Consider the following 13,206-nt stretch of genomic DNA (forward strand, 5'->3'; position numbering starts at 1 on the left):
TATATATATATATTTGACGGTTATTTCATTTTAATGTACATTTCTGGTTTTTGGTGTAATCAACGTAAAAATATATATAAACACTATTGACGTAAACTAAACTTTTCGATAGAGTATAATTTTGTTTGTAAAAGACAAACTCTCTTCCCACATTTAGAAATGGTTTAAAATTCAGATGTGTGAAAAAAATACTCTGGTTGTTTTCAATTATTTTGTAGAGCGTGAAACATTTCCTCAGAGACTAGGAGATCCGGTCTTACCTCAGAGTGTAATCAGGTCAGTTTGCAGCCTTTTACTTCCACAAAAGAACAAGCGAGCGCTCCGACCCACCAGCTCCCCCTCGGACGCAGGCGCCACAAACTCCTCGAATGCCTCGCTTCTCCGTCTACCTGCCTCTCCCTTTATACCCCAGGTTTTTCTTATTCAAAAAGAAGAAATTGTTCTGTTTTGTTCCTCCTTCTCTGACCTTCCTTCTCCCCCCTCTTTCTGCTCGAGCCTGAGGAGGCAAGAAAAAGGAGACCTTGGATGTAAACTAGTCTGTTTCTGAGGTCAAGCCACGCACAGCTGCTGTCTTCCTCGACTTCAGTAATAGGGAACATTTCGCTCGTCTTGTTTCCCTCCTCCTCTCCGTCCACCCCCTTTTTTTCCCCTCTTCTCCTCCTCCTTTTCTTCTAAGCTGTCACTCACTGCACTTCAGGCTTGCATTAAAGCCTAAAAAAACTTCTGAAATCACACAGAAAATCTGCATTTCTAGCTCCCATCCAGCTACTAAAAAAAAATCAAGAATAACTTTAAATCTACAACATAGTGAAGGATCTTTTGAGCGGGGGTGACGTGTGAATGTCTTGCCGTTCAGTAGAAAGTACAAGCTAGATCATAAACTTCACACCTTGCAGTTGACCCCCMCCCCCACCTGCCCCCCTTCTCCTCCCCTGCACATTACACACACTCCCCCCGTGTCACAAACACTAAACAGGGGCTCACACCTGAGCACACACGTTCGGTCTCTGTGTTAATTGGAACCACACTGCAGCACACGTGTCTCATGTAAGATGTAGCTCAGCTGGAGGTACGGCTGGAAGTATGAAACACACACACACACACACACACATATCCTTGTATTGGCATCAAACTGAGGACTTTGTATTGACTTCCATTCATTTTTGTAACTGTATTTATGCCTAACCCAAACATTTTCCCTAAAATTAATCATTACTGGTCTACAGTTAACCCTGACCTGAACCAAAACTTAATTCACACCATACGTCTAAACCTAACTAGTAAAGTACAGTAGAGCTGCAAACAAAGTGAGGACCGGGAAAAGGTCCTCACTTTCCAAAAAGGACCTCACTTTGTTGATTAAAAACCAAGATCTCGCAGCTGCCTCAGTCTGAAGATGGCACCCTTTCACTTTGGTCACCAAGGTGGTATAAAGAGGAATAACAATGAAACATGATTTCTTAATAACTTCAAACAAGTCTGTGTACTCAGTGACTAATTTCACTTCTAGATTAGATTCGAAGATTTATAGAAAACAGAATTATTAGATTTTTTTGTAAAAGCAGCAGAGAAGCTTTTGAAAGTGACAATAGGGAGGAGCTCGCCACTTTTTCAGTGAATTAACTCCGGCTCTGTTGCTGTTACTTCCTGTCAACAATATGTGATGGCATAGAGAGAGCAGACTGTGTGAGAACAAGAAATATAAAATAACATACAGGTGATATCAGATGACGTCATATTCTGTAATGGCAAATTCACTATTCGACTTCCATTGACTCCCATTTCATGGTGAAAGAAGGTTCTTAATGTCAATTTGTGAAGCATTCTGGGAAATCAAAGGGCTGTTATAGATGACAAAATTTGTTTCCAACAATTCATGTTGGAAACATTGCATTTATTGCTCTTAAGAAACAGAAATGAATGTATAGAATTTTCTGGACACCTTGGTGTCGAACTTTCCCTTAAAATATCTAACCGAAGTATTTAGTCAAATGTAGGCTACTGGATAAAATAATAATAATAATAATGTTCATGATTTTGTAGGGCTTTATGAAATCTGGTCCCCCACACCCCAACTTGGAGTCAAGAAAAGACAAGAGCACAATCCTAAAGTGAAATATGGCAAATTTTCATTTTTAAAACAATAATTGCTGGGCGGTGCAGTGGCTCAGTCATTAGAGGTGTTACCTCTCAACAAGAAAGTTGCTGGATCAAATTCCGGCCAGGGACCTTTCTGGGTAGAGTTTGCATGTTCTCCCTGTGCATGGAGTTTTCCCAAGTACTCTAGTTTCCTCCCACAAACCAAAATCTTGAATGTTAGGCTAACTGCTAACTCTAAATTGCCCAGTGAAACAGTGAATGGTTGTTTGTCTTGTTTGTCTCTATGTGGCCCAATGGACGTGCAACCTGTCCACGGAGAACCTTGCCCCTGGTACAGTGACTGCAGTGACCACGAAAGGAAGAAGCAGGTAAAACAATGGATGGATGGACAATCAAAAATGAAGGTTTTTTTTTATTGTTTGAAACAAAAATCAAAATCTCATGTGTTGTACAAAGTTTCATCAAATGGAAAATTTGTTTTAAAAAGTTTTGAGTAGTGTAGACAAGTCCACCAAAAAGTCACTTTCATAGAAAATTTTTAATTCAAGATATAAAAACAGTAGTCTGGTAAAAACCAGACCCTGTCCTTCACTTTGCTTTGTACGAGGTTCTGGACTTCCTGCTATAGAGAAGCGACTCTTGCTGGAGGCGTGGCCTCTGCTGAAGCGTGTGTGTCCCTGTGAAGGAGGATAAGCTAAAAAGCTAACCGGAAATCGTGTGTTGTAAACAACCCTACTGAGAGGAGAAAAGTACCGAGCTGAACGAGACGATTGTAAATGAGAGCTGCTGCTTTGTCAGACAAATTTAATTTAATTTAGAAGCCTTATCAACACGGACTGGCCTCATTCACTTCCTCCACTGCCATTGCTAACTAACTAGCTGACACCGCGCAGAAAATCGACGTTCTGTTCTCTGATTGGTTCGGCTAAAAAACTGCCAGCGAAATCCTTGTCTATGGGAGAAATCCCAGACGGAGCAGTGAAGGGAAACTACAATTGAGTGGAATTGCATAGGAAGGCAAGGGCCAGGCTATAAAAACAGTAGTTTGTCATAAAATGTATTTTCATAGAATTAAGTATTGATTAGTTTTGCTTATAAGTGGAAAAAAATGTATTTTTTAAGAAACCTTTTACAGTAAGCACACTGGAATTCACATAACTACAGAAAGCTAGAGAAATTAACTAAGCAGGGGTACTAAACGTACACAGGCCAGAGCCAATTGGAACAGGGCCACTGTGTTCAACCGGGCAGCAGACACGTTTAGCTTGGTTTCCACAGAGAGACAACATGCAGCCCAACGACACAGCATTAATCCTCAACCCTAATAAACACCCTGATTGATTGACTGACTGTAGACCTGTGTGCGTGTATCAGCGCAAATGTCTGCTGAGTGTGTGTTTTTAGTGGATGCAGACATGCGAGTGTGTGTACATGTGCTGGACGTTTGGGAGTTTACGTAGAGGACTAGCTGTCAGAACAGATTAGGGTGCTGCCGAGGCGCTTGACAACTCAAGCACTTTATTATTAGCCAGGCAAGACCTGTTTTGGAGGGGGTTGTCCGAAACAATCCCTGGTGAAATATTTTCACAGCAAGAGGAGAAGGGAGGAGAAGATACATCCCCAAACACGCTTGATGGAATATACAGGCCGAATCAAAAAAGAAAAGCCAACACTGGTGAAGCGTGGACTCTTCTGAGCAGTGGACTGAACAAAGGCTGAATATTGGTGCAACTAAAAACACAGACTTGGCTTTGTTTTTGTTGACTTTAGGAAGTTTTTTTTTAATCTGACAGAAGTAAGGTGTCTCGCTCTACTGCAAAAACCCCAGAAAAAAATACTTTGTTCTTAAAGTGGAACGGCAATTTATCTTTTACTCACACAACGAGACTGATGGTTCTGACATTAAACTCAGAATTCTTTTTCCCCCCAGTAACCAGTCCTCTTTTGTATTTACTAAAATTGATATTGTATACATGTATATATTTATCATTTAACAATTTTGCTCATATAAGTATGGCATTCAACATAAAAATATTCCAATCAGTCCTGTTTCATTTTGACATTTGTGTCAATCACAAAACATACTTCTGCAGGATGTTGAAAATAAAAAAAACGCATCGCCATGTTCCTCCATAATCGAAATTCTATTTTTTTTCCTGCACAAAGACACACACACCTACACACACACACACAAAGCTCACTCGTTTACCTGTCCCATGCTCAAAGCTCTCTGCTGTCCCCATTTGTGTGAGTAGTTATCAGTGTGGTAACTTTATCCCCTTCCTTTCATGTAAAATACATTGTGCTGGGCCTCCTCCCTCCAACCCCCCTCTTCCTCTATTCTGCCTACACCACCCTCCCACTCCATCAAGTTCCCCCACCCTGGGAGGTGTAAGTCTATCCGTCTCTTTATAACTCCAAAAATGCCTCCTTTTCAGCAATAGTAGGACGCTATAAAAGAAGAAAAAAAGTCAGGGAGTGAAAGGAAAGAACAAGGTGAGTCTGTGGAGCAAGGAAAAGAGGAGGAGGGGGCATTCAGGTGAACTCAGTAAATGGCATCGCTCCCTTTCTGTGCCTTTCCTTCCTTAAGGCAGCGTCTCACTGAGCTGCGACTTACCAGCATTTTTAGGGGAATCTCCTGAATGTCTTCAATGTTCGCTGTGCTTCCCAATTTCCTTGTATGAGTCGCAGAAGCATGCAGTCCAGCTTCAAAACAATTGGAGCAACAAAGTTTTTCTTACAGGGTTGACAGTATTTTGCGGGGTGGTTAGGGTAGACGTTAGGTCTGGGTTTAAAAAAAAATCGATTTAAATCAATTTGTATCGATTTTCGTTCAAATTTGGGAAAATCGATTCATAAGTCATGAGATCAATTTCTCCCCATGGGTGTTGAGTGCGATGAAGCTGCGCGCTTCAGTGTTGTGTGTCACTCCTGGCTCGCCGTAGGTTTACAGCCGGTTGACGGTCAGTGCTAATGTTAGCTCCCGACAACAAGTTGTCTGGGGTAAAACAAAAGAAACTAAGGAATCACTAACATTAACAGCTGATTCTCAGCTGAACTTAAAGATAACAGAGGCCATGACAACTTTTGTTTGCAAAGATTTGCGCTCGGACGAGGTAGCAGGAAACGAAGCTTCGAGCGGCTTGAACCAAAACTACAGAATGTAAACATCCGACTGAAACTGTTCTCTTCAGCATGTATAAATGTGTGAAAGATGACAGTCTAACAAAATAGTTTAGTTTTGTTATCTATATTTTTAAATTTAAGAAACATCTTAATGTCATTCACATTGATGGAATGTTGTAGCTGAAGTACTCTTTTTATTTTCTTTCTTCTCGTTAAGAAGTTTTATTGAACAGACGATAACAGAAACATTACAAATATACAATTACTCTCAAAAGAGTGGGCATAAGTATACACTAGGGTTGGGCAATACTGGCAAAAAAATTAATCACGATTAATTGTGGTATTTAGCCAATAACGATTAATTTGACGATTAATCCCCTGGAGTCCCTGGACAACCTTTTTTCATAGTCACATGACCAATTTAGTGGGAAAGATTTGCTCTTTGTAAAAAAATGTTTCAAACTGTGTGAAAATTACAGATTTCAGGCTATACATCATATTTTAAATTGTGCTGATAGATAAATAAATTAAAGAATTTTATTTTTAATGTTCGTCATATTTGAAGTGGGGAGGAGCAGCGAGCGGACTTTGCCTGGTGGCATTAATCGTATTAATCGTCAAGTGCCAAAAATTAATCGATTAATGTTTTTCTGACGATTAATTGCACACGATACGATTATGCCCAACCCTAGTATACACTTATATTATCTCACCTCTTCCCCTGCAACCTCATTCCATCACTTCTTAGTGATCAAGAAAATTAGTTTCTTAAAAAACTAATGTATCAACAACTCTTTTTCTTGCAATTCCTTTTTTGTTTAAACCCTTTGAAATTTGACACAGTTTTGTTTCAAGATTAAACTCTAATTTACAAGTTTTCCCTTAATGTTTATAATTTTACCAATGCACCAAGTTAGAATTCGTTTCTATTTGCAGAGTTAGTTCCTTTGAGAACGTCTTCTATATCAAAGTAAATATGTTACTGCTTGATATCCTTAACCAATTTAAAAATCAATCAAACTGAATCGTGAATCATCATGAATCGTTAAACGAATCGGGCCCCTGTGAATCGAATCAATTTGGGAAATCTGAATCGAAACGCAGCCCTCGTCCTGTAACCGGTGGGGTGCTGGTTCGATCCCCAGTTCCAGTTGTCTCAGTCAATGTGTCCTTGGGCAAGACACTTCACCCTCAGAGGATCCGGTGGCGCAGTATGGCAGCCCCGCCTCTGTCAGTGTGCTTACTGTAGCTTATCAGTGTGTGAATGTGTGTGTGTGTGGTCTTTGAGGGTCTTGAAAAGTGCTATATAAAAGGCTAATGCATTATAATCATAATTATTATAACTACAATAAACGGAGTTGTTGTAGTCATCTCCAACTCATCTCAAACCCAAATAAATTGTGTCGCAGGCATCTTCATATAAAGCAAGTGCCCAGTTCTAAAAAACCATGCTGATGAAACATAACTACTGAAAAACAGTTTAAAATCTGATAGTTTTTGTTACAAAAGTCTACTCCAGTAGATCGAATAAAAAATGTGTGAGAGGCTGCCAGAGTGGGTACAAAATGAGCCAAAGTTGATACAATGTGGGCGGAGTTAGACAATTACTGTGCTAAGTCTAGAACACCATGCACATTTTTTTTCTTTGTTTCAACAATTGGTGTCCAAAAGTCTCAGCCTGGTAAAATACTACCCTTACTGCTCATAAACTCAACTTAATATTCATTGTGTGTTTGGTTGCTTCCACAACTTTTGTACCATTTAAATTTACTATCTATGTATTTGTTGGCATGTAAAGCTGCAGATTTTACAGTTTTACCTCACAGACCAGCAGAAGACCCCTCATGCTGATCACTGCACTGGTGGTCTTCATACTTTCTGTTTAAATTGGCTCCTTATTGTCTCAGGGAGTGAGGGGATCACAGACAATTTATTGCAGCTTTACTCAGTGGACACAAATGAAAAGTCATTGATGGATGTGTGTGTGTGTGTGTGTGGGTGGGGGTGGGCACTGGTTCTGCACTGTTAATTGTGCATTTAGCCTCAACTGACCCTCCTCAGTTAATCTGATGAGGGTGAAAACTGGAGGAAACCAAAACCATCATGGCTGACCATGCAGACACACACACACACTTTCTGACTATCACTTAAACCAGTGACAGACATGCTCCTAAAACTTACAATTCAGTAGAAATTTCAGACGTACAAATAAACTTTTTTATTATTTGCCAAATATTCAATCATTTTGAAGTTAATGCTGCATGCAACACGTTCCAGAAATGCTGAGAGAGAGGCAACAAAAGACTGGGAAAGTTGAGAACTGCTCAAAAAAACACCTGTTTGGAACTCCACAGGTGAACAATTGGAAACGAGTGTCATGATTAGTAGTTATAAAGGGGGCATCCCCAAAAGGCTCAGTCGTTCACAAGCAAAGATGGAGTGAGGTTCACCACTTTGTGAACAACTGTGTGAGGAAATAGTCCAACAGTTTAAGAACGTTTCTCAACATACAATTGCAAGAAATTTATGGATTTCATCATCTACAGTCCATAACATCATCAAAAGATTCAGAAAATCTGGACAAATCTCTGCAAGTAAGCAGCAAGGCCAAAAATCAACACTTAGCATCCGTCATCTTTGATCCCTCAGGTGGCACTACATTAAAATCCAACATCATTCTGTAACAGATATTACCACATGGGCTCAGAAACTCTTTAGAAAACACATTGTCAGGGAACACAGTTTGTCTCTACATCTACAAGTACAAGTTAAAACTTTACCATGCAAAGCCAAAGCCATATAACACCCAGAAATGCTGCCAGCATCTCTGGGTTCAAGCTCATCTGAGACAAATTGATGCATATCCTATATACAGGCCCACTGACTGTGTGACTGTGATTTTTGTATTGTCGTTTTATTTTTTTAATGTTTTTTTATACATTTGTACAGCACTTCGGTCAGCTGTGATGTTGTTTTTAAGGGCTTTAGAAATAAAGTGGTATGGTATGGTATGGTATGGTATGGTATGGTATGGTATGGTATGGTATGGTATGGTATGGTATGGTATGGTATGGTATGGTATGGTATGGTATGGTATTGTACACACCTGTGATGCTAATTAGTGGACACACCTTGATTTAACTGGACCCTTTGGTCCAGGGGATTATTTTCAGGGGTACCATCATTTCTGTCCAGGCCTGTTTCAGGAGTTTTATTTATTTATTTTTAATTCATTTGAAGCATGGTTGAAAAGCAATGTCTGACTTTCATTTTTTTTCACTTTTATAGAATTATTTACTATTACTTTTGTCAGATTCTAGTTATTTCTGTGACCATTGTGGGTTTTTCTTTCATTAAACAAGAGCTACCAACAATTTTGTCCACGTGTGCATATATTCCCATACACTGATGAAATTCTGTTCTTAAGTCAGAATTTTGACATTATTTTCATAAGTCTGAAAAATATATATACTAAATATTGCACCATGGTCCTAATTCTCTTCTGTAATTAACATGGTACCTTTAGATTTGTTCATTATTTTACTGTACAATAAAAATCATTACAAAACAGATCATTAAGAGACTTTCGTGAAAAAAAATCCACTGACATGTATGAACTTGATCGAGTGAGAAAACAGTTAGAAACCTGAAGAAACAACTGTTACTGTGTAACCCTCTACAAGTGACCGCAGCCACCTCAGCTCCACACACCACAGTCCATCCTATGACTACCAGGTTGTGAAACAAACGCATTAGGATGTCTGGAAAGACAGCAGGTGAGAAAGCAAATACCTAACAAAGTTTAAAAAAAAAAGCTAATTTAAATGTAAAAACTAAAACTAATTCTCAAAATGTTTCTTGCGGTCGCAGTTTGCCAGCCTGTGTGTGTGTACGTGCGCATCTGTGGCAGCAGCAGCAGAGGCATCAATAATTAAAACTAATCTCATTAGGCCTCAGATTCCTTTCAGACGCTTTTAATTAAATGATGAATGGGCTCCCAGCTGCCTGTTAAATAATGCTGCTCATGACATCACGGACCGGTGGATGTGCATGAGAGGTACAACATAAGGTAGATATCCTTTTTTAAAAAAAAAAAAAGATAAGGGGAAACATTCAGAAGAGAGAGAATGGTATGGTTTTACACATGCCATCTGCTCTTAGATTTAATATGTGGCCCATTATGAGTAGTCTGCTGCAATTGGGGGGAGGGGGGGGGGGTTACAAGCTGTTCTGTCATACCAAGCTTTGAAAAACTTTATGTCGTCTTCTTAAAAATCACACAACCCGATTTTTTTTGTGAAAAGGAAATAGAGGTGGCCAATAAAGGTGTTTGAAAATGGGACAGTAAGGCGTTTGGGTGCGTTGATGGAGACAAAGACGGAGACATCAAGACGAGAGCAACAGGTAAGCCAGAGGACAAGTAGAGTGCCAAAGCACCTCGGGCTCCAGACAGCGTGGATACGGCTCTAGGAACACCCATAATCCTTCTCGTTCCTCACCCCCCCACCAAACCCTGCACCCCCTCCCGTCACCAACTCCCCACCCTCGCTCTCGGGCTGGCTCTGTATCGGATTGCCGAATTCACAATAGGTCTTGAATCATCACTCTGCAGCCAGCGAGAGGTGAAGAGGCAGGCAGGCTGGCGGGGGAAAGAAACGACAGATGGACAAAAAAGGAGGACACTTCAGAGGGGTGGGGGGGTGGGGGAGGGGGACAACTGCTGGACACATCCAAGACGAACAAACATGGTTCGGATGGGGATTTAACCAAAGTTACATGTTGCAAAGCTTACAGTGTTATTTCACTACAGTGGAATTAACAAGTTTGGACACAATTTTCTGTGAGCCAAGCAGCATCAAGTCAAAGAGGATGCATTTCTTAGCATCATAATGTGGCAAAAATTTAAATAAACTTTATAAGACCTAGAGCGTGTGTCTCAGGTGCTGCTTGTACTGAATATACGATTGCCGTTCTCAACCTCGGTCAAAAAGCTAGAACAGGCGAGCCGAGCACACAGGCTAGTTTGTTTCTGCAGACACCTCATGGATGAGAAAACACTGAAAGCCAAATTAAAAATAAAGCAGAAACATTGGTGTTTGATTCTCTACAGTCCAGAATAAAGATTGCAGGAAGAGTGTGCTTCAGCGGACGAAAACAAAATTGTGCCGCTGACTTCAAAATTCATTCAGTAATTGACCAAAGCAGCAGAAATTAGACGTAGGTTTAGAGAAGTATAACTTTAAATATGGAATAGGTAAAGTGTCTGACAATGAAGTGTTCATTAATCCTATAAACACTGAGCTTTATCACTTAAATGATCAGAGGTCAGCTTCATGCTGAGCAGAAAATCTAAAAATATCAGAACAGTTGTTCAACATGAATAGAAGTTGTGCTAATTGTTTGTTCAGAATTAGTTTAAAACTGAACCAACCTTATTCAATCACTGAAAACACTTTAATGCTCATTTCTTTATTGAACTCTTGTTATAATATGGGGACGTTTACAGTTTAAATTTGATTTTAGAGGTGCATTGTGGTGAAAAATACTCTTATGTGAAAGACAGAACTTAAATTATATAAGCGCTCAAATGAACCCATCAGACCACAATCCTTCTATCTAGATAAAAACGTTTCATCATAAACTCCATCTTCAGCTCGCCAAATAATAAGCAAAGAAAAACTTGTGTAAAATGTGCAGAAACAGCTTTAGAGTTTTAGAAACATGAAATTATGTTATGAATAAAAATATTTACGTTTTTCCCTGATTAAAGAAAATAAAAGCGTCAATCCAAATGCAATGTGTACAATTCATAATACTGATATTTTATCCTATAAGAAGATAATAAAAAATTGAGTTGAAAATTTATAAATTAAATCACTTTAATTAAAAAAAACACACAAAGCCAAACACGTCATTGTACCAGATTCCAAAATTTAGATTTTATGGAAATTTCACTTTTTTTTTGTTTTCAAACAAAGAAAAACAATAATCTGCCATACAGTATGTCATGATGCAAATGAACAATGATAATCTAATAATCAAAACCAAAATTATTTTCGCTTCATGCATTTCAAAGGAAATAAACTTTGTGCTAGAGTCCCAGGTTAGATCCCATCTGGCACCGGCGCCCCTCGCTGACTCTGCTCAGAAGGAAATCCAATCTCCCACCAGAGCAGCAGAGGAAGTTCTCGCGGCAGGCAGGGTGAGCAGGTTCCTCCAGAACCAAAGCACAATTGTTGCAATTTCATTTCCTTTGCAGCAAAATGAGGAAACATGCTTGTTTTTTGCTTTTTTTTTTTTTTAAACCTGTCGCAGATGAGCGTCGACCCAAATACCGAGGTGGACAAAATATAGAGTCTACCCTAAAGCTCCTCAGAACAATTAGAAGAATAACGCTTCACTAATTTATTAACTATTTTTAGACATTTACTGCACTTATATCAAAGAGCTTCCATCTGCTTAAAATTAACTATAAAAATAGACTAAAATCTCTGGCATGTATCAACATCTGTTATAAGGTGTTTTTCTTGATTTTATATATATATATATTTTTTTTTTCTGGCAAAAAAAAGTAGCATCCTGATTGACTCCCACTGAACAAGACTCTCCACTTGAATGACCTCAGCCATCCCACACTGCAGAAAGTGTAAGTGCAAAACAGAAAAAAACACACACACACACACACAGACACACACAGAGCAGACACCGAAGCACACTTATCATGTGGTTTCCTGTCTGGTGCGTTCCCCTCAGAAAGCCCACTCCGCTCGCTCCAAGTTCCTAAATGAATTCTCCGGTCCGTTCAGGGAGTTTGAGTCTGTCGTCCTGTATCTGACTCACTGTGACCGTTTGACTTCACACCTAGTTGACTTTTGACTGGACAGACATATGTGCCTTATAAATGAACTGAACTGCATTAGTTTTTGCTTTAATCTACCGTAAATTTAAAAAGATGGCAAAACACGAGCTTTATGCAGTTTTTTTTGTTTGCAATGAATGCTTTTCTACAGTCTGAAACCTTGTGCTGACATCACCCAGTTCCAGTTTAAAATAGCACAGAATGATGATCGACAGCAGAAACATTATTAATATTTATTGAAAGAGAGTTCAGCATTTTCTTTAATAATAATGACAGAACATGAAAAAGTCTGCCATTTAATTTGCACTAGTTGAATCTTATATGGCTCTCACTTAAATAACTAAAATGTCTAATCTGTCTAGCCATAAACCAATTTCAGATATCTGTAATGTGAGTGTGGTGAAACTGATTAAATATAAAAAGGGCCTGCCATACTGGTGAGCTTCCGCATGCTGCTAAAAATGATCGGCTGTGCTTCCAGAGCACAAACTCATTGTTATATTAGAAAGACGGACAATGTGTTGGCAAGGATTTAGTGATATGATTCATATCACGACACTGGGGTCACGATGTGATATGTCGCGATATATTGCGATGCTATAAGCAAGGCGATAAATTGGCCTTTTTTTTCCTCCAAAAGATTTTAATAATAAAACTAAGTATAAAGAGCACATGAATTACATGCATGAAATCTGATTAAATTTACTTTATTTTATTTTTTTTGCAATCAGATGCACACTGAACAAGAGTAAGAACTGCATTTGTTTTTCAAATTTCTTCTTGCAGCATCCATCTATCTGCCAACTCGCAGTGGAAGACTAAAAGAACGGCGGGCATGAAAGTGTACACATTAAACTTTAATTAAAGACTGATAGTGCTTTGGGAAATTGACACAGTATCAGGAAAAGAAATACTGCAATATTTCAGTATCCATATTTTCTTACACCCAGAATTTCTCCTGATTTCAGTGAACGTGATTTTTAAGGCCACAACAAGGGCACAACGTTCAAAAATCTACAAAACGTGGAGATTTTTGCAGAATATGTTTTTAGAGACCCTGGCCATTGACCTTTCAATTTTCTTCAGCCTCCATTATTATTTTCCTTAACCATTACAAATAT

General features: G+C 39.0%; 1 protein-coding gene across 9 annotated transcripts in view; it reads right to left on the reverse strand.

Moving 5' to 3' along the window:
- The window catches only part of eya4 (EYA transcriptional coactivator and phosphatase 4), a 57,026-nt gene that overhangs the window by 27,222 nt on the left and 16,598 nt on the right, over positions 1-13,206 (reverse strand). Inside the window, exon 1 of one of the 9 annotated variants that reach the window (XM_014018891.1) lies at positions 261-610. The exons of the other annotated variants lie outside the window; for them this stretch is intronic. The gene's annotated coding sequence lies outside the window, so the exon portion shown is untranslated. Of the gene's footprint in view, positions 1-260; positions 611-13,206 lie in introns of those variants that run through there. 9 annotated transcript variants of the gene reach the window in all.

This window comes from Austrofundulus limnaeus, unplaced genomic scaffold (assembly GCF_001266775.1).
Source record: "Austrofundulus limnaeus strain Quisiro unplaced genomic scaffold, Austrofundulus_limnaeus-1.0 Scaffold205, whole genome shotgun sequence".
In the NCBI taxonomy this organism is placed as follows: Eukaryota; Metazoa; Chordata; class Actinopteri; order Cyprinodontiformes; family Rivulidae; genus Austrofundulus; species Austrofundulus limnaeus.